Source organism: Balaenoptera acutorostrata, chromosome 2 (genome assembly GCF_949987535.1).
Source record: "Balaenoptera acutorostrata chromosome 2, mBalAcu1.1, whole genome shotgun sequence".
Classification (NCBI taxonomy): Eukaryota; Metazoa; Chordata; class Mammalia; order Artiodactyla; family Balaenopteridae; genus Balaenoptera; species Balaenoptera acutorostrata.
Genome location: NC_080065.1, coordinates 79802587 through 79824286, shown reverse-complemented (window position 1 = coordinate 79824286; position 21700 = coordinate 79802587). Strand labels below are relative to the sequence as shown.

General features: G+C 36.2%; 1 protein-coding gene across 5 annotated transcripts in view; it reads left to right on the top strand.

Annotated features, from left to right (window-relative positions):
- KIAA0825 (KIAA0825 ortholog) overlaps positions 1-21700 on the top strand; it is a 414587-nt gene that overhangs the window by 33763 nt on the left and 359124 nt on the right. For 4 of the 5 annotated variants that reach the window (XM_007197441.2, XM_057539769.1, XM_057539766.1 and 1 more), the window contains one exon: positions 867-1014. The exons of the other annotated variant lie outside the window; for it this stretch is intronic. The gene's annotated coding sequence lies outside the window, so the exon portion shown is untranslated. The remainder of the gene's footprint in view (positions 1-866; positions 1015-21700) is intronic. 5 annotated transcript variants of the gene reach the window in all.

Here is a 21700-nt window from a genome sequence, read left to right as displayed (position 1 = left end):
ACTCAAGATTTTACAGATGCCCAATTTGATCAATCAAATTCCTAACTGTCTGTTTTGGTAGGGAGGAGAGAATACTTGACAAAGGATTTTAAAGTTATATAGAAAGACAAAGGGCCAAAAAACAAGAATAACAACAGTGTATTTTGGTGCAGGGAAAGTCAAATAGATTGGTGGAACCTTACTAGTGAATGTTTAGACCACAGACCCACCTCTTTGGTGACTTTACTTGGGAGGTTGTTAGAAACACAGAATCTCAGATCCCAACCCCAGATCAACTGAATCAGAATCTACTTTAATAAGATAACCTAGAAGAGTGGGGAAAGATTTTTTTTAATTTTTTAAAAAATATTTTGGCCATGCCACGTGGCATGTAGGATCTTAGTTCCCCAACCAGGGATTGAACTCGAGTCCCCTGCATTGAAAGCATGGACTCTTAACCACTAGACCGGCAGGGAAGCCCCAAAGATGGTTTTAGTAAACAGTTCTGGGGCAACTGGTAATTAAACAAGAAAAACATAATTGTATTGAAAGGTTGCTTATTTCGTATGGTGCAAACATCCCTTACTCTCTGTGATCTACGTTTCTTTAGGAACATTTGAAAAATCACTGAAAATAAAAGGGATGTTTTGAATATCGTTTTCCTAGGTACATCCGTTATCCATTTGCCTATAATCTATGAATCATCTTGTTGATAAGGTTTTCTTAGGCATCCCAACTTCAGGATGTCTTTATGCGTTTCCAGCATCTCTTGGATCAAGTCTGTATATTATAACAATGATAGTACTGTCACTGCCAATGTAGATGACTAATGTTGTGACTATGCCCCCTCCATGTGGCAGTGAAAGCTGTATCTAATTATTTTATAGGTGTGCTTTGTATATTTTGTGGGAAAAAACTGCTGAAGATACTAAAGAAAGGGCAGCTCTTCTACTGACAACTCATAAGGAAATAATTTACCACCTACTTAGGATTAGAAGACAAGCTCATTCTTATGGTCTTCTGAAACAAAATTAGGTAAGAAATGGTTTTTGTCATATTTTAAATGATTTGTACTCTGCCTCCCCAGTTTGCTTGAAAGCTTCTATAATTCTATTCCTTTGGCCTCTAAGAGAAATGCAGTTAGCATTTTCCTTTAGGAAGGTAGTGTGCCAGCCAGCTGTCAGCCTTATGATGTGCCTGATCTCCGATGTCAGGGGAAGCACAATTCAATTTTAAACTAAGTCTTCTGCACAATAGTGCAGCAGGGCTGCCAGCATCTCTCTTTATGCTCCTTTCTTTCAAATTCTCCCTTCTACTCAAACAGTATAGCTTTATTTTTAAATCCTTTGTGTAAGATGAAACCACCACTAACTGACTTTACTTGTCTTTAGTTAAAAATCAATGAATTGACTGAAATAATCTGTATTTCTGCTACCCTTTCTCATTTCTAGAAAATAAAGTACCACTGCTTGTTTAACTTATGACTTGTCTAAACATGTTGAAAGCATTGACTATGAGGCATAACACTCAGACGCTGAAAGGGAACTGTGACAAGTTCAGTCAAAAGGGAAAAGAGGAATAATTTATAAAAGGTGTTGCAGATAATGATGCCAGCCAGTTATTTTAAAATGCATCCATCTCACCTTTTAATGAATTAGATTTGTCAACAGGAAATGTTTTATGCACCACTTCTAATAAAAGTGGCATGCAGGGGCTTCCCTGGTGGCGCAGTGGCTGAGAATCTGCCTGCCAATGCAGGGGACACGGGTTCGAGCCCTGGTCTGGGAAGATCCCACATGCCACGGAGCAACTGGGCCCGTGAGCCACAACTACTGAGCCTGCGCGTCTGGAGCCTGTGCCCCGCAACGGGAGGGGCCGCGATAGTGAAAAGGCCCGCGCACCGCGATGAAGAGCGGCCCCCGCACCGCGATGAAGAGTGGCCCCCACTTGCCGCAACTAGAGAAAGCCCTCACACGAAAACTAAGAGACCCAACACAGTCATAAAAATAAATAAATAAATAAAATAAATAAAGTATTAAAAAAAACTATTAAAAAAAAAAAAGTGGCATGCAGTGCTTTGAGGTTGGCTTCTTCAAAGCTAGAGTATTTTCAATTCAAAGATATTTTTTAAATAATAGATATTAAAAAGTATATTTAAATAATATTAAGGTTGTGACACAAACACCAAATGACAAAATTCAGGAGTTTCAAAGCAGAGGCTGACACGCCATCACTATTTCACATAGTAACTGTTTTTTAAATTAGGAGTGTAACAGACTGATTTGGGGATTGTGTGTCAGTTTAACTTTAGATTCTCTTGTTGTTTTGGTTGGTGTCACAACCTTAATGTCAGCTTTTCAAATAGGTTTCTACATTTCCTTTGGTTCGAGGTCATTAAAAAATGCATATGATGAATCTAAGAGGCATAAATAGGTCACACTGAAGTGGAATTCCTTGCTTCTCTGGTATTGAGAGACAGCTAATACCTGCCTTGTAAGTGGAAAAAGTTAGCTCATGCATTTTGGTAAATTTCTGTTTTTCAGGAATTTGATTCAGACCATTGTAAACCCAAATAACAAAACATGATGTTGGTATAATTGTTTTCTTGTTCCTCTAATCCAAACCATCCGATCTTGTTGGGTTATCATCTCTAGATGTTAAGAATCACAATTCCAACAATTGATTTTTTTTTCACTAAAAGTACAAGTTAAACCTGATAATTATTTCAATAGAAGAATCCTTATTCAATATAATTAAGTATCGGTAACCCTGCCTTAAATTTTTCTGTATGCCAGTCCTTTATAGAAGCACTTTTAAGCAGATTTTTTGGGGGGTAAAATCTTATTTTTTAAAGTAACACTTGTTATACAAAGCAAAATGTAGAGTAAAATCTGATGTGTTGTGCTGAATGTTAAAAAAAATTCTAGTACCACACTGGACGTTAAAGGAGGAGCCTGGAGCCTTACCCCATTCTGCAGGGAAAGAGAGAAAGGGAGAGAGTAGGGAAATAATAATCTCCCCACCCAGATTCCACCCTTTTCCTTGATTCTCATCTTTCATGATCTCACAGGGCAGGTCATATGTTGAATATAGTTTTAATTTAGAAAAATGAACATATCAGAATCTGTCCCACAATTGTCTTTTTCATTACCTGTGTTCGAGAAATAAAAGGTGAAAAGAGAGGCAAATTATTTACTGATCTTTTCTTGCTGACTCATAAAGGTACTGGCCAACCCAAAACACTTCATAGTTCTCATCTCCTCCTTGATTGAACCTGCAGGTTTTACCCTTCTTGGTTTTTATCAGTGACTGGAGGGGGACGTTAATCTTTCTTTCCTAGTTGTACTCCATTCACTGCCTTCTATCTCTTTAATTTTCAAGCAGTGTTGAATTTGAGAAATTTCTAACAGTTTTCATTTCTGGTTCTGACTTTACTTTTCTTCCCCACTGAACTTTCCCATATCACATCACTGTTAAATCATCACAATTCTGACAAGTAATATTCTTTCTAAGCCCCAGTCCTCAATAGCAAGAGGTAATTATGCTGTATTGTACAGTGGTTTGAAAATGTATACAGTTGTCTGTGAAGGTTTTGACTAACTCATCCAAATTCATCTAAACTATGCTAGTGCCCTTGTTTGAACAAATGTTTAAAATCATTATTATTGTTCATACTAATACTGGTTCTGATTTCTATTTGGTAAAAATGAATTGTTAAAACAAAAATGCCTGTTTCTCAATTCAGAGAAAGCTATTCAAATAAATGAGTTGGAACTCAGTATACACCTGCAATATAAAAAAGTTTTCTGGCATAGAAACAAAATAATCTCTTTAAATAGTATAGACCAAAGCCAGCTTTACACAAATTCGTTTAGAGTAGTTTCAGATTTATGTAATTAATAAAGTTGGATAGTGGGTCTAACTTATATATATTAAATGTCCTTCAGTGTACAGTGATGTTCTAGTGACTGCCTGGAAAAAAATGATAGAATTTTATTTAGTGTTTCTGCTATGTCAGTCAATTCTATAAATGGCTTTCTAATGGGATACAATATATGCTTGTGATAGTTTTCTATAAGATTAAGAGATAATATTTATTGAGTGCTTTCTATGTTCCAGCGAATATGTTCTAAGTAGTATCATAGAATATGTTCTATGTTCTAAGCAGTATCCATGGATTATCTCATGTAATCCTCATAAGAGCACTTTAATGATCTCACTCTTTTACAGATGTGGTAGAGGCACACAAGGAGAAGGTTATAAAACTAGTAAGTAATGGAGCTAGGATTCCAACACTAGCATTGTTACTTCAGATCTCATACTCTAATCCCCCGCTACTCAAAATGTGGCCCCAAGCCAGCAGTATCACCATTACCTGGGAACTTGTTAGAAATGCAGACTCTCAGGCTCCACCGCAGTATCACATTATCATGTATAATGTGAACAGGGATCCACTATAGACCCAAGTTATCTTGAAATCACTTGCATAAAGAACAGAAAAAGAAAAAATCCCAGACCATAAACAGCAAGTCTTTCTCTCTACTGGGCAGCTAACTACTTCAACATCTGAGACTTTCTTGCAATCACGTTGTAGCACACTGCCTTTGACTACAGACTCTAGACCGGATGCCTATGTTTGAATCTCAGCTCCTATTTCTAGCTGTGGGACCCTAGGAGGGTTACACAGCTCTATGCATCTCAGCTGCATCATCTGGGAAATAAGGTCTAAAACAGTACTTCACACGATTGTTGTGAAGATGAAATGAGTTAATCCATGGAAAGGTTTTAAAACAGAGCCTGATATGAGATAAGTGAATAAATGTTATCTACTGTAGTAGTAGTTGTTGTTGTTGTTAGTTATGATTCTTATCTTAGAGTCATATCTCATACTTCTTGGTTATCAATTGGTAATAACGACAAATATTTTTTTTTAGCAGGGCTTACCACATAAAGGGATATCTTTGGTGTTAGAGTCCAGATCATAAACTTTAGTTTTTGTATTTTTCTGAAAACTTTCTCCTTGTGGCGCTTCCTGCCTGTGAGTTCTGCTAAATGCCACTTGATTGGGATACTTAGCTAGTTAAGTCCAATGCACTCAATTCAAAATCAAAATGAAATATGTAACAGTATAGTGAATTTTAAAATATAGTATATGCTTTTAAACTGAATAAAGATAATGAGGATTATAAGCCCATTTGGCCAGCCACTGGCATAAGTAGTACAGAAAAATCAGGATGAAGAATGTTTATTTGAAGGCTGAATGCTTTGGAAGCTTGTTTGTTTCCTTCTGGGTGGACATAATTCTGAAGTTAATCACAGTAGTCTTCAGGGGGAATAATGGTTTAGTGTGCAAGTACTTACTTAGCAACTATTTAAGAATACATCTAATGTGTGAAGTGAGATTGCATGTTCCTATGTAAAATACCATTTTGAAAACTGATTTGTGAAAGGCACTGAGATAAAAATCCTTGGTGGAAAGAATATCCTGGGAAACTTTTAATTGTCAATTCCAGGACACACACCCAGAAAGTTCAGTTCACTAGGCCTGGGATGAGGCCTATCCAGGTATTTGAATTTTTAACAAGTGGCCAAGGTAATTCTGCTTAAATTAGTGTCTTCAACTACACTTTGAGAAATACTGCAGTAGAGACAAAGACATGAACTGAAAAAAGCTTTTGTGACCACCCATTCCTTTTTGCAACATTGTCCTCTTTGGTACTAGTTTTTTCTATCGTATGACCTACTTTCCCTGTCTTCTTTGGCCTTTCCCTTACCCCCGTTAGTGGTTCCCAAGTGATCTTTAATTTTGTGCTTTTCTCTTGTTTACTCTTTCTCCAAGAATATATCTTCTGGATTTATCAGTCATATCTTTGCAGGTGGTTCTACAAAATAATCACAAAGGTCTCTTTAATCTAAAAATCTCTAAGCCAAAAGGAAGGTGCTGAAATCAATTTAGGGGCTTTGGGCAACATTTAAAAAAAGAATAAGAATAAGAAGAAGGAGAAGAAGAAGAAGAAGGAGAAGGAGGAGGAGGAGAAGGAGGAGAAGGAGGAATAGAATAGAAAATATCAAAGCAAGTATTAAGGATAAGTGATGTTTCATGGAGCTTTTCTTTAAGATATGTGTGTACACCTACACATTAGATTGCAATGCACTTTTTTAACCTTGTAGGTCATAGTTCAAAAAGTTTGAAACATACTGTCTGAGTCTTGGTCTCCTGAACTTCAGTGTGACATTACGAACACTATGTTTTCTCATGCATTCCCCTCATATATCTAACCCATCTCTATTCTGGACATTACCATTTGTATAATCCATTCAAAATTGTCATGTCTAAAACTGAATTTGCTATGCCTTCTTGCTAACATTTTCCTCCTAAGTTTTAAAAATCTATCCATAAACTACTTTTCTGTCATCCAGATTAAAATTTCAGAATTCCTTTGTAATAATTTAGCCCTTACTACATAAATTTCCCTATAGCCTCATCTTACTACCCTGGCCTATCCTGTGGCCCTACCCAGCGGAAAACCTTATGGGCACCCATAGTAGTCACCACTCCTCAGCTAGCTTCTTGAAGGCTACCATGAGCATGCACTGCGTGGTATCTATGGCTGCCTTCTTCAAGGCTGTAAGAGCCTTTGACAACAAGATGCCTTGCTCTGTACGATGCCCACCTCTTTTGCTTAGCTATTCCTGTCATAATTGGTCATTTTTATTGCCAAGGAAGAGGCACACCCTGGATTTTACCCTTTGCTACTTTCTAGTGACATATCCACAAGTTTTCTGCCTCTTATCATGACTATAATTTTCACATCGTCTTGTTTGGTTTCTCTGATGACTTGGGTCTCAAGTCCAAGCTTTTCATGCCTAGGATATGTAACACCTGGCTGCTGTTCTCTCAGCTATAATTGCCTGCCTCACTCAGCGACCCCAAACTATCTAGTCGTACCTTGGAAAGTCATTTCAAAAGCTATCTTTCCTTTTCTCGTGGTCCCGTCCTCTTCCTATTCATCATCACCTTCATCTGGATTAATTCACTATCCTCCTAACTGATCATCCTACATCTGTTCTCTCACCCCACACCAAAATCATCTTAACACCCTGTTTGATAAATATTTATAAAGTGGTAGTCATGTACTGCCTTAGTGAAAAACTTTTTATGACTCCCTGTTTTGTATAGGATGAAAGTACAAATATTTTCCTTCTGGAGGAAAAAAGGCCTTGGCATACCCATCTGGCCATAGCATTACTATTTTACCTTTCGCTATTTTCATTTGTGAATTTTCTGTTCTAGTTCCCCAAAGCAGTCCTATATATGCTCCAGGGATGTTCTCACCATTTCAATTACCGGGACCCCTTGTTGGTTGTGGTTCATGACTGTGGAGCAGGCAGCTGTCGCTGAGGTTCAGGAGTAGGGTCCCACTACATACAAAGAAACCTGAAGATGAGGACCTGATTACACATTGGCAATAAGAAGTTAGTAAGAGCCCACATTGTAGAAGAAGAGGGAAATGAGCAGGAGACCAACTCATTATTTACTTCTCTACTTACTGTCTGGCTGAGGCTCCTTATGTCCTCCCTTCACTAGTTGTTGGATCATTCTCAGAATTGGAGAGCACGTCAATCTATATACAGTGAGAGACTGTGTCATCAACTGTGGGGTCTGTGAGACTATGGATTTTGCAAGATCACTGGGCTCCCACCTTTATCTTCCTTTTTCTTGGTGGCTTGACTTCTCTATTTTCCTCTGCCCAAAGGGAATGTCCCTCTGCAGGACTTCTAGATCATTTGTTACTTGTACCACTCAGTTGATACTAAATTAGCTAATGCCTTGTAATATTTTTTTTGTTTTTGTCTCACATGTGTCAAAAGTAATGTTCATTATAATAAGTTCAAACAAAAATAGATTATAAAGAGTAAATCTTTCCTTTTCCCTGTTCCTTTTTAGTTCTACCACCCACAGCTTAGCACTATTGATAGTTTGTTGAGTACCCTTCCTGATTTGGGGGATGATTGGCTTTTTTTCAGAAGTATTATACTGTATCATGATGCATATATAATTCTACAACTTACTTTTTAAATAAAATACTATAGCATTCTGGAAATCTTTCCATCTCATTCCATACAGAGCTAGATTGTCATTTTTTATACACGTGCTTTCATTTTATATATGTTATATTGATATTTAAAATATCCCATGTACTGACGTCACATTATATATCCAGTTTGCCCAGGATAGTCCCATTTTAGGCCTTTTATCTCAGTATTTCATTGGTTTAGCGTTTGCCTCAGATTTTTCATTTTTGAATGAAGTATTATTTAATAGTTACATATAAATAAACTAGGATAGGTTTAGGTAGACCTACGCCTTGTTTGTCTACATCCTGGCATGTTCTCATATGTGAGACACCAGTATAGTGAACAGAATTCTCACTTTAACATATGGTTAAATTGGCCAAATCCCATTTATCTTTTCCAGTTCCTTTCCAGAAGTAATATAAGCTAACACATCTTTTTCAAGGAGAGCAGGAAGGGTGCTTCTTGATAAAGTAAATGCACTCTGGCACGAGCAGTTAGATACAGCTAGCTTCTTCAGATCTTAGGGGATGGTGGTGGCAGAACTATTCTATGCTGCCAGCTCTGCTGGCCACTTGATGCGCAGCCAGTTGTACTGAGCCTTGTGGTTGCTTTGGCCTGTGGATTGCACATTTCCCATCCTGTATTCAGTTTTGCCAGAGTGAATACAATCTGAGCTCTCTGTTGCTGCAAGGATTTTATTACATATCATATGATATAAACCTACAACTATTTATTTTACTGTTGGGTAACACATTTTTATTTTGTAATAACCATTTTGGTGACAGTGATTTAGAAAAAACAAAAGAAAATAACAGTGTACATTTAATAGTTAGCACTAAATTTCATTAGACTTGCCGAAAAGAATTAATGTGTAACTCACACTATGGGGGCTATAATGATATCACAGAACACATGAAAACAAGAAGACATAGAGGAACTTCCCTGGTGGTCCAGCGGTTAAGACTCTGTGTTCCCAATGCAGGGGGCCCAGGTTCAATCCCTGGTGAGGGAACTAGATCCCACATGCTGCGGCTAAAGACCCCACATGCTGCGGCTAAAGACCCCGCATGCTGCAAGGAAGATCTCACGTGCCAAAACTAAGACCTGGCGCAGCCAAATAAATAAATAAATAAATAAATATAAATACTAAAGAAAAAAAAGAAGACATAGAAGCATCAACATCTATTGCATAGTCTTAAGACCATGCCTGAAAATACAACATTTTAATACTTAGCTGCAGAAGGTACATTTGTGTACCACTTTATGAAACATGACTTTTCATTTAGATCAAGTGACTGTACTAAATGAATTTCTCTCATCTTCAGCTTCAGGTTTTCTTGTGCATGTATGAAAGGTGAAACAATAGCTGTTAATGTATTGGCTCTTTTAAAAGAACTTTACTAACACTTAAATGATGCCACTTTTACCTCAGTATCATTGGATATTTCTAGTAAAAAAAAATCAACTAATTCCAATAATAGTTCAAGTTTCTTGTCAAATACATGGCATCAAAGTAAAGCATTTAGAAGTTCGTTCTGTAAAAGATGAAACACTTGACATTATTATGAATACTATTTATTGTAAATTGAATTACAAACTGCAACGTACATGATAAAATTGTTTGGTCTTGGTGATATTAAAAATATGTTGGGATTTTCCTGACAGTCCAGTGGTTAAGACTCTGTGCTTCCACTGTAGGGGGCGTGGGTTCCATCCCTGGTCGGGGAACTAAGATCCTGTGCAGACAAAAAAAAAAAAAAATGTTGAGGTAGAACATAACATCATAAAATTTTTTGAATAAATTTAGAACCTATAGAGAGAACTATACTTAGAATATGTTGTGATGCACATATTTGTGCAATTCATAATTGCCTCTAAGAAATCTATAAAATCTACCAATCTAAATAGAAGATATAGTTCTAAAAGAGTACAGATATGTTTATACATACATGAAATAACCAGCCTGGACATTTTTTTTAAATATTTAATTTATTTATTTTATTTATTTGGCTGTGCCCCATCTTAGTTGTGGCATGTGGGATCTTTGATCTTCCTTGTGGCATGCAGGATCTTTAGTTGTGGGCTGTGGGGTCTAGTTCCCTGACTAGGGATCGAACCCGGGCCCCCTGCATTGGGAGTGTGGAGTCTTAGCCACTAGACCACTGGAGATGTCCCCAGCCTGGAAATTTTTATGGTTAGATTGATCTGATAAAATAAAAATAACTTAAGCATGGCAGTATACACTTTCTCTCTAACACATATATATGGAATCTGAAAAAAAAATGGTTCTGATGAACCTAAGGGCAGGACAGGAATAAAGACACAGATGTAGGATTAGAAATTTTTGAGACTTTGAAGAGTAAGTTTATAAATCAATGAAAGTATCCTACCATGGTATTAAATACTTTCGTAAAAATGTTCTCTAAATTTTGGTGCAGTTTCTGCAAAATCTACTGGAAATTTTTAGTCAAAGCATTTAACAAGTAGAAGGCAAAAAATTCAGTTTATGTGAAGCTTTTAGGGAATTGCAATTATTGAACACAAAGCTTGCAAATAGGAGGACCTTGAAATGTTTCTCCCTAAAATCAAATGGGAAACTGAACAAATTAATTTATAAGAACTCGAATGATGTATAAAATTTAATTGTGAAATTCCATAACTGTGTTTTGAAATACCTACGCTTATGGGGAAAATATTTTGATGGAGTTCATATTTTTAATTGAATAAATTTATATTATGGTTCAGATTGACGTTAACCTGGAAAAGCCTACAAGTTTGCAGTACCTAAATTTAGCAAAACATAAAAATAGAGCTACCATATGACCCAGCAATCCCACTACTGGGCATATACCCTGAGAAAACCATAATTCAAAAAGAGTCATGTACCACAGTGTTCATCGCAGCACTATTTACAATAGCCAGGACATGGAAGCAGCCTAAGTGTCCATCGACAGATGAATGGATAAAGAAGATGTGGCACATATATATAATGGAATATTACTCAGCCATAAAAAGAAACGAAATTGAGTTATTTGTCGTGAGGTGGATGGACCTAGAGTCTGTCATACAGAGTGAAGTAAGCGAGAAAGAGAAAAACAAATACTGTATGCTAACACATATATATGGAATCTAAAAAAACAATGGTTCTGATGAACCTAAGGGCAGGACAGGAATAAAGACACAGATGTAGAGAATGGACTTGAGGACACGGGGAGGGGGAAGGGTAAGCTGGGACAAAGTGAGAGAGTAACATTGACATATACATTACCAAACGTAAAATAAATAGCTAGTGGGAAGCAGCCTCATAGCACAGGGAGATCAGCTCGGTGCTTTGTGACCACCTAGAGGGGTGGGATAAGGAGGGTGAGAGGGAGATGCAAGAGGAAGGGGATATGGGGATATATGTATGCATATAGCTGATTCACTTTGTTATACAACAGAAACTAACACACCATTGTAAAGCAATTATACTCCAATAAAGATGTTAAATAAATAAATAAATTTAGTAAAACTTTGAAAATAAGCATATATATTTATTTGATAAATTTGTCTTATGTTATTAGTCCAAAAAGGCACTTTGCATAGAGGCAAAAAAATAGAAACTGTAAAAATATTTTGGCTAGAGTATTTATGTATTTCATTATTAAAAATTAAAATTGGTGATATTTTCCACTATTGAATTTGCTCTGAACTTAATAAATTTACCAGGTAGATTTGCACCTGAGAAAGAGTATACAGAAGAGTCACTTGAAGGTATCAACAACTTAAAATTTACTAACCATAAATTGTATCTTGGAAAATTATACAAATAATACAATCATATTTTTAAAAATACATTCTTCAGAAAAATAACTGTGAGAGGCAGACACAACTAAGAAATTGATTAAAGTATATGAAATGTACCAAGAATCATCTGTTTTTATATATTTAATGTTAAAACAATATAAAGATTTTTTTACTTCAATGGGCATAGATATAGGAATTTTTTGAAAGAATCTTATTTTGAATATAAGTATTACATAGGTCCACAAATATTATAAAGCTACTTACTTGATTTGTAAGTATCCATCTCAAAAAATTACATAATTTAAATTATTTTCAGTACCCTTTTTACTCCAAAAAAAAAAGTCCTAGTTTGGATGAATAAATTCTATAATCCTTTGATGTATATATGCTTCATCCCCTCCTTCCCAAATCCCATTTCCCCTTTTCCAAATGATTGCTTTATTGTAATTCTTATACTGCAAATTCATTATTCCCAAAATGAACACTCCCTTTCCCCCTACAAATTAAAAATTAACTCTTTCCTCTGATTTTTCTCTTTTGCTTAAGAGTATGTCTTTTCTACCAGTCACTTAGAGTTAAAATCTTGCTATAAACACTGATTCCTCTCTCACCTTTACAAAGATCATTCTGGTGGTAGGATAGAGAATGAGTTAGGAGATAATGCAAAAAATAGGGAAACACTTTAGCAAACTGCTGTACTAATCCAGCAGTTTGGATTTTGGATTTACACAGAAGCAATATGAGAACAGGGTTGGATATGACAAATATGAAGGCAAACTAACCATCTGGCTGTGGGACTGGTGAGAGAACATTAGAACATGGTGGATGACTCCCACATTTCTGACATGAGTGCCTAGGTTGATAGTGGTGCTGTTAACTATCAGAGGGACCTCAAGAAAATGAAGACCTTTTAGAGGGAAGATAATAAAGTTGTTTGGGGCATGTTGAGTTTAGGTGTCTGTGGGACATCCACGGGAATTATCCAGTGTGGAGTTGGACAGTTAGAACAGGAGTTCCAAACACAAGTTGTAGCAGAAGACATGGATGCGGATGAAATTGTTCAGTCAGAGGACCACAGGAAAGAGACAGAAAAAGGGACTGGTAAAGGAAACTGAGCTGTGGTGTCCAGGACAGATTTAGGGAGAAACAGTGCCCTAATAGCACTTCCTTTGGGGAAGTGCCTGGGACTAGTGTGGAGTGTAGCAGGTTGGACAGAAGACTGACATTTGTCAATTTCGAGGTTCTATAACTATAGGAAGAATTCAGGCCTAGCTTAGGAAATGTTCCCAGAAATATCTTACCATTTGAAACTTTTAGATTGTAAGTTTAATAAATTAAGCTTCAAAGATACAATAGTTTATGTATAGTTTTGCAGGTAACATTTATTCTACTACTCCTCTACAAACTTATTATCATTATTCATTTTTACTCTGACTTTTTTCAAAGTTTCACATTGTGTGTACAAGGGCATGTTGATTAGTATAGAGTGGACTTTCTAATATCTTGTCAAGAATGTCAGTTTTATTATAATTTCACACATAGAACTATTCTAGAAATTTGACTTTGAAGTTGAGTCAATCCAAAACAATTTAAAAAATCTCTTTATTTTTTCATTCTTAGGATTGTTTCTCAATGGTATCTATGCATAAAATTTTAATGTTTTTACATTTTATTTTTACTTATTAGTTCTTTCAAAGAATGTGTTCTGTATCTTTAGACTTTATTTAGTAATTAAAGCACCTAATTTAAGTAGTTTTCTTTCTATAATCCATGCCTCCACATTGCCTCTTATATGTTCAGTTTGGTCCCTCAGCTTTGGTATATGATTCATCTTTTAGTAGAAAAATACTGGGTTCTTTCATCACAATTACAGTCATTGGTCTGATAATCCTATGAGTCAATCTACACAAAACAAGAAGCTCATATCAAACTCCTGGCAGGTTTAGTTAAAATTAAAATGCATGCTCAACTGTAGAGATTGTCAAGTGTGGAAATAATATTTGTCCAGCTGGACAGCTTTCTTTTGTAGTTGCTAAATGAAAGTTGAGATTCTGTCTGCTCCTTGAAAGCTTCTGTGTCATGAAGGTAATTTGGACTGTTTGTGGTTTGACAGGGATTATTAAAATCAGATGAAGTGAAGGGAAGCAAGTGTGAGAAAGCAAAATTGACACTGACACTCTCTATTATTTGCAGCTTGGATCATGATGACTATGTTGATATGATAGATTCACTGTTGAGATATGTTAAGCAGCAAATAAAGTAAAAAGCCAGAATAGTGATGGATTTTCAGATTTAACATGAAGAAATCCAATATTTACTTTCACTGATTGCTTTTTAAATAGGTTTTCAGGTCATTTCATATGAATTTATTTATAACCAACAACAAATTATCCCTCTATTGAACTATAGAATTAAAAAGTATACTTCAAAGGCAGGATAACAGAAAATTAAGTATTAAAGAAATAGATCACATGATTAAAATAATAGAATTTTTAAACTAGAAGGGTCCTTAAAGATCGCTTTTATTTGATTTCCTTTTTTGGTAGATGGAAACTAGAAAGAGTTTTAAGGTATCACATTTAAATGTTATTTGATAGCATAAATAAATGTAAAATCCAATTCTTCACCATAAATATATTTTCTTACCTTTTCACAGTTATTATAGTATATTATAGTTATATGTTTTCTATAAATAGTATTATCTACTTTAATGAAGTACATGCCTTCCATAAACATGATTTTCTACTGAAAGCATTCTTAGTAGAAGGAGTTATAGCAAAAGGCTATTTCAAGATGTCAACCAAGGACAGTTATAGTAGAAAAATATAAATAAATATGATGAATACATATATATAAAACTAGGTGAAGAACCTGGAGTTATCCTATGCATTGTGGAAAACCTTCAGTGATATTTAGGCAAGGTAGTGAAATGATCTGAATTGGTTTGTAACATGAGAAGTCTAATGCCAGTGTGCAATGTGGATATCATCCAGGTTTCCTACAATTTAGTTCGACAGTTCTAACACTAACTACCTGGAGTTAGCACAGTCATTGAAAGTTAAATGCTTAGTCCTACAAGACTGCCCCCACTTCAGACGTGAGCAAGTGAGGTCTCCAGGGATACCCGCTTCTGCCTGGCTGACTACAAATTCAGCAGCTCCCACAGGTTCAGTAATTCATTTGAATGACTCACAGAACTCAGGAAAGTGCCATACTTCTGATTACAGTTTTATTAAAAAGGATACAACTCAGGAACAGCCAAATGGAAGAGACACATAGGACGAAGTAAGGAAGGGGGTAGGAGTGGCAAAAACCAAATATGTATTTATTATACCACAAATATGTATTTATGTATCTTGGAGACAAGATAGTGTTCCAGATTTGGGGTGCTGGTGCAGAAAGAAGGAGAAGTCAAATTTGAGAGCAGTGGTGACCATTTAAGATACTAGGAAGAGGGCTTCCCTGGTGGCGCAGTGGTTGAGAATCTGCCTGCCAATGCAGGGGACACGGGTTCGAGCCCTGGTCTGGGAAGATCCCACATGCCACGGAGCAACTAGGCCCGTGAGCCACAACTACTGAGCCCACGCGTCTGGAGCTTGTGCTCCGCAACACGAGAGGCCGCGACAGTGAGAGGCCCGCGCACCGCGATGAAGAGTGGCCCCCACTTGCCACAACTTGAGAAAGCCCACGCACAGAAACGAAGACCCAACACAGCCAAAAGTAAATAAATAAAATAATTAAAAAAAAAAAAAAAAGATACTAGGAAGAGAAAGGGTCAAAGAAGTTGATGACCATTTAAAACAGGGGTCAGCAAACTTTTTCTATTAAAGGCCAGATAGTAAATATTTTAGGATTTGTGGACAGCATATGGCCACTTTAGTATATTCTTTTTTGTTTGTTTTTTAATTTTTACATCATGTTAGAAATGTAAAAAGTATCCTTAGCTTGTAGGCCATAGAAAAAACAGACTACACCATAGTTTGCTGACTCCTGATTTAAAATACTAGGCATTGGAGAGGGAGATTAGGTAGGTGGTGACCCTATGACATAGGAAGAAAAGTCATTTTAAGAAAAAGATTTTTTTTTTCTTAAGGTTATTTATTTATTTTTACTTTTGGCTGCATTGGGTCTTCGTTGCTGTGCGCGGGCTTTCTCTAGTTGCGGCGAGCGGGGGCTACTCTTCGTTGCGGTGCATGGGCTTCTGATTGCGGTGGCTTCTCTTGTTGCGGAGCACGGGCTCTAGGCGCGCGGGCTTCAATAGCTGTGGCTCGCGGGCTGTAGAGCGCAGGCTTAGTAGTTGTGGCGCATGGGCTTAGTTGCTCCGCGGCATGTGCGATCTTCCCGGACCAGGGCTCGAACCCGTGTCCACTGCATTGGCAGGCGGATTCTTAACTGCTGCGCCACCAGGGAAATCCAAGAAAAAGATTTTGAATTAAATGCTGAGCATGTTGAGTTGAAGGGACCTTTGGATCAGGAAAGTGGAATTGTCTAGTAAGTGCTTGGAAGTATGTGTGGGGTTTTAGAGAATTAGAGACATAGACCTTGAATTTTCAGCATCAAGATAGTAGATGAAAGAGGTTGTGAAAAACATGCAGAATAGGAAGAGGACCAGTAACTCCAGCATGAGATGGGTAGGAAGAGAAGCAAAAGAGAAATTTCCGTAATCTGCTTCCCAACTCAGGCAAGGGAAATAAGGAGATTTGGGAAGACTGAAAAATGAAACTAATAGGAAAAGATTTTTGAGGTCTGAGGAGAAAATCCAATGAATAAAAATAAAACAAAATTTTTTAATTAAAATAAATCTACTACAGTAAAATTACATAAAAGGAAGCAGTTGCTTTGAATGAAAAATGCTCAAGGAAAGAATGTAAAATGAGAAGCAGGTTTAGAAAGAACTCTGTGGTGAATATCAGTGTTCAATGGCAGAGATGAGAGAGGAGCCAATCAAGATGTTTATTAGTTTAATAAAAACTACTCTGGTTAATTTAAACAAACAAACAAACAAGTGGCTTTTGGGCAGTTGAGCAGGGAAAGGATTTATTATATGTATCGCACAGAACCAAAAGGAAGCTGTATGAGCAATCAGTCAGTCAGAGGAGGACAGGAACTGGGCAATTACAGGGGCCTCAGCCAAAAAAATCCATGCGTCTTTTCTTGGGAGGCTGGAAGTGTCGTGATTGGTTTACTACCAGTGATTCCCTGTCCCTGCCTTCATTCCACATTTCAAAATTTATTTAGTATGCATCTGATGGTTTAGCTTGGCTCAGATTTCTAACCCTGAATCAATTAGTTATGACCAGGAAAGCTGGGTCCTTTAGCATAGAAAATGCGCCACCATTGTACATCTGATACTGTATATCAGATAAAAAAAGAAATGTGAGCTGGCCAGCTACCCAAAGCGGGGACTCCTACCAGGAGCCTCTGAATAAAGGGTGTGAGAAACTAGAAGAGAACTAGGAAAGTATAATACTTAGGAAAATTGACAAGAGAGAAGACAACTTCAAGGAATGAGTAGCTATCAGTACCAAATACTGCAGAGATTGAGTATGATGGGAAGTGAAAAATGTTTTGTCAGTTTCAGTAAAAGGATGGAGGCTGAAACCAGATTATTCTGGGTTTAGAAGTGAAAGATGAGAACATGAGATTAAGAAATATGGACTGCTATTTTGAGATGCCGGGCTATGAAAAGAAGGGGATCCTAGGGAGGGTTTTGTTGGTTTCTAAAAAGCAAGAAACTTGAACATGTTTATAGTCAACTGAAAGGGATATTGATGCTGTAGGACTAGTTGATGATAACTGATGGAGCAAAGCCCTGAAAGTCATAAAAGGGTATTTCAGTGGATAGATTTATTCATCAAATTGATGTTAATTAATAATATTACTAAAATTTAGGAGAATAGTATCACATTAATTTGACTAGCTAATCAATAATATTAACATTTTGGGAGAAATTCTTCAACTCTTGGAACATACTTTAAGAACTGTAACTCCTTTAGAAGCACCCAATTCGATACAAAGTACATACTAAGTTCAAAGCATTCTTGCCTAATTATTAAAAGAGTTCCTTAAAAATATAATTGACATCTCATAAGCTATTTATTATTCCCACTTGCTGCATAATACAACTGCCTTTTAAAAAGTGCTCCATAACTTAAGCTTTCTAATGCAGATGTACTGTTTTCTAAATTACTAAGGTTTTACTGTACTTGAAAATTCATTAGTAAATCACAGCCCCATGATTTGTGACATTATTTAGTTCTAATCTCAAAATGTATAATAATTTTATGACTTTTTTTAATTTATTTTTTTTAGTTTTAAACTGATTTTTTTAAAATTTTATTTATTTTTTTATACAGCAGGTTCTTATTAGTTATCTATTTTATACATATTAGTGTATATATGTTAATCCCAATCTCCCAATTCATCCCACCACCATCCCCCCCGCCCCCCCCCCCCGCTTTCCCCCCTTGGTATCCATACATTTGTTCTCTACATCTGTGTTTTATGACTTTTAAATCATGTGAAATATAAAAGTTCCAAGTTATAAAAGAATGCTGAAATTAAATTCATTTTTAATTATCTTGGTTTCACTGTTGTATTAAAGCAAGAGATGATGAGGATTGCATATTGAAGATTATAAAGAGTTATTAAAATGAAAATATTTTCTGGAAAGAAAGGTACACTGAAAAATAAAGAAAGCAATGTCAATTTGGTGAGTAAAGCATATGACAATTAATTCTGTTTGCTTGTCAAGCTGCAATAGTGTATTCCAACTGATCCTGTCAGTTTCTACTTCATACATACACATATCTAAATTACTAATAGAGGAGTTACAGTGAAGTGTTCTATATTTTATCAAAGGGGATTTTAATAGTTGTAGTATGTTAATATGAGTACTTACTGGATGTATATCAATATTATAACTCATATAATTATAATAATCAGAACTTCCACAATAATTAGTAGAAAGCATAGCAGTATAAATTGAATAAAACAAGTTCATTATTTCCTAATATAAGACTTTAATGTATTAGGTATTTGAAATGACTGTCAACAAATGGAGAGCCATTTGAGTTGTTTCTCAGTCTTTAGGGGAGGCTAGAACATTAAAATTTCAACTCTCAGTAATTGATGAAAAGAAATTTTTGGCAACTCTGTAATATCACAGGGGAAGATCTAACCTTAAAAAAATTTTTTTTGGAAATTATATAGGCTTCATAATGAATGAAATTTATAATGGTTCTAGGGAAAGCTGTTAAATATATATGGCAGTAAACAAGCCAACATATGTAAGAGGTAAAATAATAATTTTTTTGTACAACTTTATAACTACATAAAATTGTCAAGATTTAGTAAAAGTTAAATTTTGAATTATATAAAGTTGGCAGGACTTTGTGAATGACATAAGAAGACTACTTTGTGACTAAATATGGATGGAAAAGTAAAAATGAACCAGGCCAGAAGAAAAGGCTGGTCCAGATTTAAGAATGATGACCTGGTCCAAATTTCAGTTTGCTTTTTTTTTTTTATCAAATCAGCAACTCAAACCAAACAAGAAATACAAAGAATAATACAAATAATATAAAAGATACCAAGAATAATAGCTCAAGGATACATGATGGCTGTAATGTCACCTTTTTCCTTGTGGAGGCATAATGCCCAAACTCAGTTCTTCTCAGACATCTTTTGTTGAGTAAAGAGTGTGTCAATTCAAAGGAACCCAGAAACATGGGCTGATTGCTTTCTAGAATATTTTAGGGAGCTGCAGGTTGGAGAATGGAGCATCAGTACAGGGCATCTACCTGTTACCGTAAGAGAATGTCTTCCTGCCTCACGTGTCCTCTTTTCACATAATATTTCTTGCTAAGCTACAGATTCTACTTTAGCTTTTCATGTGGCAGTCCTGGAGAAGGGAAAAGGGAAGAATTAAAAATAGCTCTGAGAGTCCAGGATACAGGAACAATGATGGTATTGACAAACAAAATAGTCCATGGAAAAGTTAATTTAGGGGGTTCAGAAATATGTCCTTCTCCTACCATTTTTATCAACAAATTTATAGCTAGAAGAAACCTCAGAGTCTAATAAATCCATTCACCTCATTTTATAAATGAGGAACATAAGCTCCATCCCTCTTGACAGATTGAGTGACTCACCCGAAGTCACAGAGGCATTGGCAGACCAGGATCAGGACTCAAATCTTTTGATTCTTGGTTCAATGATGTTTAGAGTTAAACGTATTTTATTATAGAGCAACATTTTGAAACTTGTTCAGTTATATGTGGAATGTATAATTATCTTTAATTAATTAGAATACCCCACTTACTCTGCTAATTAACTGTTTATTTTAGGCTAGACAGTGATATTGGACGGTAGGACTTCAGGTGAGCTAGAGCTGGTGGACACATTAATTCCACAGTCCAGCCATAGATACAAAAGGCATTAGACCCTCCTCACTGGAGAAATCACTTGATCCAAATGTTTCCTTTACTAACTAAATTTCCGTGTGGATTTCCTCCCAAGGGTTGGTTTTTCTATCTTTCATTCCTTTTTAATCATGTTGATCTTAAGAAGAATGGCACTCAGGACTTTTATTATTGAAGAAACCGAAAAAAGATAAGAACTCTAACCATTGTATGTGTTTAAATAAAGAAGAAGAGACCTTAGGATAGAAAGGTATCATTTTAAAATATGTTAAGGGACAAGTGAGAGTCCAAAATTACTTTTGTGTGCTTTCTTTTGATCACATAAGGTATGATTAGGTTTATTGCTTTACTGTAATGTTTTCTGGCAGTGCTTATTAATATTTTCATATTTTATTATAGTCACTGTTCTCAGGAATTTATAACTCAACTGTTATAATTTGCCTATGGCTGAAATTTGACCTACAGATGTTTGGCTTAGATATAATTCTTCAAGCATAACTTGTCTTTAAAAGGCAATAATTAATATTAGATTGGCTGCTAATACTTGTTTGAAATATTAAACAATGTTTTTTTAATCTTATACAAAAAGTGATCAGAAACATTACAGGAGAATGAACATTTAAAAACAGGGTTGGGGAATGGAAATTTCAAAAACAAAGTTATTGTACTTTAAAAAGTTATAGTTCCCATCTTTGACTGATCGTAGATTAGGATAAGAGACTTCATTCATTATGTCAAATTATTATTGTGTCCCTGATGACGATTTATAGGGACATAAACAGAATATAAAACTATATCTTGATCCATAGCTTCATAGCCTCTTCCTTTTTCCCCTTAGATTTTTTTTTTTAATTTATTTATTATTTACTTATTTTTATGGCTGTGTTGGGTCTTTGTTTCTGCGCGAGGGCCTTCTCCAGTTGCGGCAAGCGGGGGCCACCCTTCATCGCGGTGCGCGGGCCTCTCACCATCGCGGCCTCTCCCGTTGCGGAGCACAGGCTCCAGATGCGCAGGCTCAGCAGTTGTGGCTCACGGGCCTCGTTGCTCCGCGGCATGTGGGATCTTCCCAGATCAGGGCTCGAACCCGTGTCCCCTGCATTGGCAGGCAGATTCCCAACCACTGCACCACCAGGGAAGCCCTCCCCTTAGATTTTTTAAAGGTAATTCTATCTTTTTGAAATACCACTGAAGTATTTCCCAGATTACATTGGTCCCTCAATAATTTACTTTTCTCTTGTTGAGGTCATAGTTATGTTTCACTTAGAGTATAGCAATGATCTTTCTACTCGCTCCCTTTCTTATGGTCCTGTTCTTATTACTGTTCCTTGAGAGGAGAGACTGTTCAGTCATTCAGTCTCTCTGCTCCTTCATGATGCCCAGCACAGTGTCAGACACACTGTGGGCCCACAAAATACATGTAAGGAAATGGGAAG